Source organism: Balaenoptera ricei, chromosome 17 (assembly GCF_028023285.1).
Source record: "Balaenoptera ricei isolate mBalRic1 chromosome 17, mBalRic1.hap2, whole genome shotgun sequence".
NCBI lineage: Eukaryota > Metazoa > Chordata > Mammalia > Artiodactyla > Balaenopteridae > Balaenoptera > Balaenoptera ricei.
In genome coordinates this window covers 41,695,191-41,698,408 of record NC_082655.1, presented here as the reverse complement: position 1 = coordinate 41,698,408, position 3,218 = coordinate 41,695,191, and the positions used below count along the sequence as shown (strand labels likewise).

The window sequence follows — 3,218 nt, the reverse complement described above, 5'->3', positions numbered from 1 at the left end:
TTAAGACCACTCAGTGGTTGTTCCTACCCATTCAGTGGCCTGAGCACTGGGAGCTGCAGACCAGTCTTCAGTGGCAGGCTGAGCACTCCAGTCTTCAGTGAGGGACTACTGAATAGGCACAGGGAGCATCTGCACACCTCGGACCAGTCTGCCCCCTCAGGTTGCGTAGCAGTGAACTCAGAAGCTGGAACAGATCATTCACCCTGAAATTCCTCCATGGTCACAGCCTTCCCAGCTGCCGCCTGCTCTTCCTTTTCAATCTCTTCAGGATCTCCGTAGAAGCAGAGATCAGGTATGACCTCCCATGGGTGTTCGCGGGAGATGGTGCCACGCATGCACAGAACTTCCCCGGCGAGCGTCCACTACATCAGACCCCCTGAGTGAGTTCCCTTGTTGCATGGGATAGCAATGTCCACATAACACAGAGGAGAGTCTGTGTTACACAGAGCAAAGGTAGGCAGGTTAGCGTAAGAGGCCTCTGTGAGAGGCTGGTGGTCAGCCCTGGGATCAGTAACCACCGGAAGTCTTGGCTCCCGGAAGGCTTCCTGGATCTGGTTAGTGAAGACTCCAGGAGAGAAGCAGCCAGCAATAGGAGTGGCTCCAGTGACAGCAGCAAACTTCAGCACAGCTCACTGGCCAGTATTCCTAGAGGATACGACACTGACATCAGCTGGGTTTTCAATGGCAACAGTGGCACGAGCTGCCAGCAGAAGCTTCTCCCAGGTTCTCTTCAGATTTATGTTGTAGACGCCATCACTTTTCCTTCTGTAGATGTACTGTTCCATTTGGAAGTCTAGGTTGGTGCCACCTAAGTGGGTTCCTGCTGCAAGAAATTTGAGTACATCCTCCTCCTTCATTTGCAGGAAATCAAGGGCTCTGGACATTGTGAAAGTTTCCCTTTAAGTTACAGTGGGAATCCAGAACAATGTCGTATGGACCCCTGTCTGGGTAGTGTGGAAAGGGCTCAGACTTAGTAAGAATGTTCTGCTATGTTTGTTTTAACCTCTACAGTTTATAAGTACCCTCACAAATATCCCCTCACTTGAATCTTACAACAACGCTATGAGATTTATTTTGTCAGTTTTATAGATGAGGAAAAAGGCTCAGAGGAATTACGGGGCTTGTCTAAGGTTACACAGTTGGCAGATTGGGACTTGAACCCTAGACTTGACTCCAAATTGTATGATCTTTCAACTTTTTCATGGATACCAATTGAAGATGAGGTGGAATTATTAGAACACTGTCAACACTGTATCATTGGAATTATAGAGTCTTAGAGGTGGAAGTGGCCTTACGCATCACAAATTCCAAACCCCTCTCTCATTTTTCAAAATAGGAAAAGAAGGTTTGGAGAATTTCTATGACGTGTCTAAAGGCACACCTCCGGTTTGAGAAGTCATTACGCCGAAGCTGGCTCTTCCACTGACTGCTTCTGGCTTGTCCTCAGATCTCATTGTCAGTTGGAGATTGTGGACTGAGCTTGTGGGAGACCAAGCTCCCCTCTGCTTTCCTGCATCAGAGGCCCCGGACGCCGGGCCCTTTCTGACAGGAGCCTGGCCCTCGCTGAAGGAAACAGGGTTTTTCTCTCTCCCCCTTTCTGTCATTTCTTTTTCCTCTTTCTTATTTACCTAGCAGGTGAGGGGCGAGGGTTGTAAAAGAGGCATCCAGTCTTCAAGGTTCCCTACTCCTTCCCCTATAAGACCTGGTTTTGATAAAGGTTTCCAAGTTTGAAAGTTAATAAAAATAATGCCACTGACCTCTTCATTTATTTATTGTTTTTGAACTGTCTACACCTCAGAGTCCAGTTTTGTTTTCCTTTCTTTCTATGATGCCCTGGGTATAGACCCTGCTGGCTACCTGAGGGTGCGCTTTGCACAGAATCCAACAGAATCTTGCCCCTGTCTTGTAGGAATAGCTACCAGGCCTTAGAGAAGATAGATTCCATTGTTTGGCTTTGCACGTCACAGTTTTTTTATGAGTCAAATCTGATAACAGGGGAGCACAAATCTAAATTTTACCAGTAATCAAAGAAGTGTAATGAAATACCCTTTTGACCATCAGATAGGCAAAAAGTAGCGAGATTGATATTTTGTGCTGGCAAGAGGGTGAGAAAACGAGCGCTCATATGTTGCTGCTGTAAATATGAATTGCTGTACCTTTTGGGAATGAGGCCAGCTATCTATTAAAAAATACAGAGATTACATTCAGTACTGTCATTTTTGTTCATTTAGCCTGTGGAAATCAAGGTTCCAGTTTGTAAGGTTATATGTTCAAGAAAGTTTACTAAAGCTCTGTTTGTAATTGCAAAAACCTAAAAACCCCTTGAATTTCTGTCAGGAAACGTTGAATAAATTATGGTTTATCTGTAATACAGAGTATATCATATAGTAATAAAGTCACAGAGTAACATTCATGGAATTATCTTACTTTTGGAAAAAGCAAGAAAATCTTCATATGTGTGTATACGTGATTACAGATCTTCCAGGACTTATGATGGGGTTACATCCCAATAAACCCATTGTAAGTTGAAAATGCATTTAATACACCTAACCTTCCGAACTTCATAGCTTAGCCTTGCCTACCTTAAACGTGCTCAGAACACTTCTATTAGCCTAGAGTTGGGCAAAATCTTTGAACACAAAGCCTATTTTATAATAAAATGTTGAATATCTCATGTCATTTATTGAATACTTTATTGAAAGTGAGCATCAGAATAGTTGTCAGGGTACAGAATGGTTGTCAGAGTATTGGCTGTTTCCCCTTGTGATGGTGTGGCTGACTGGGAGCTGCGGTTTGCTGCCACTGCCCAGCATCTCGAGAGTATCAGACCACATATCGCTAACCTGGGAAGAGATCAAAATTCAAAATTCGAGTACAGTTTCACTGACTGCGTGTCGCTTTTGAACTGTAGTAAAGTCAAAAAATAGTGAGTCAGGGAGTTCCCTAGTGGCCTAATGGTTAGGGATTCGGCACTTTCACTGTGGAGGCCCGGGTTCGATCCCTGGTCACAGCTAATAAAATGTATGCCTCGAGGGTAGAATTGGGATTGGGAAACAGACATCAACATATCTGTGTTGTTTGTCTTGTTATAACGAGCATGCATTGATTTTGTGATTTTTTTTTTTTTAATAAAGTGAAAAAATTTTGAGAGAGTGGGTTTGAGAGATAGATGGGTTATAATCTATTTTCTGTCACTTAATAGTTGTGAGAGGTTTGGT

The 3,218-nt window shown here is 43.7% G+C and overlaps 1 pseudogene; it reads right to left on the bottom strand.

Annotated features, from left to right (window-relative positions):
- On the bottom strand, nucleotides 1-884 carry LOC132351475 (small ribosomal subunit protein uS2-like; annotated as a pseudogene).
- Between the last annotated feature and the right edge of the window lie 2,334 nt (nucleotides 885-3,218).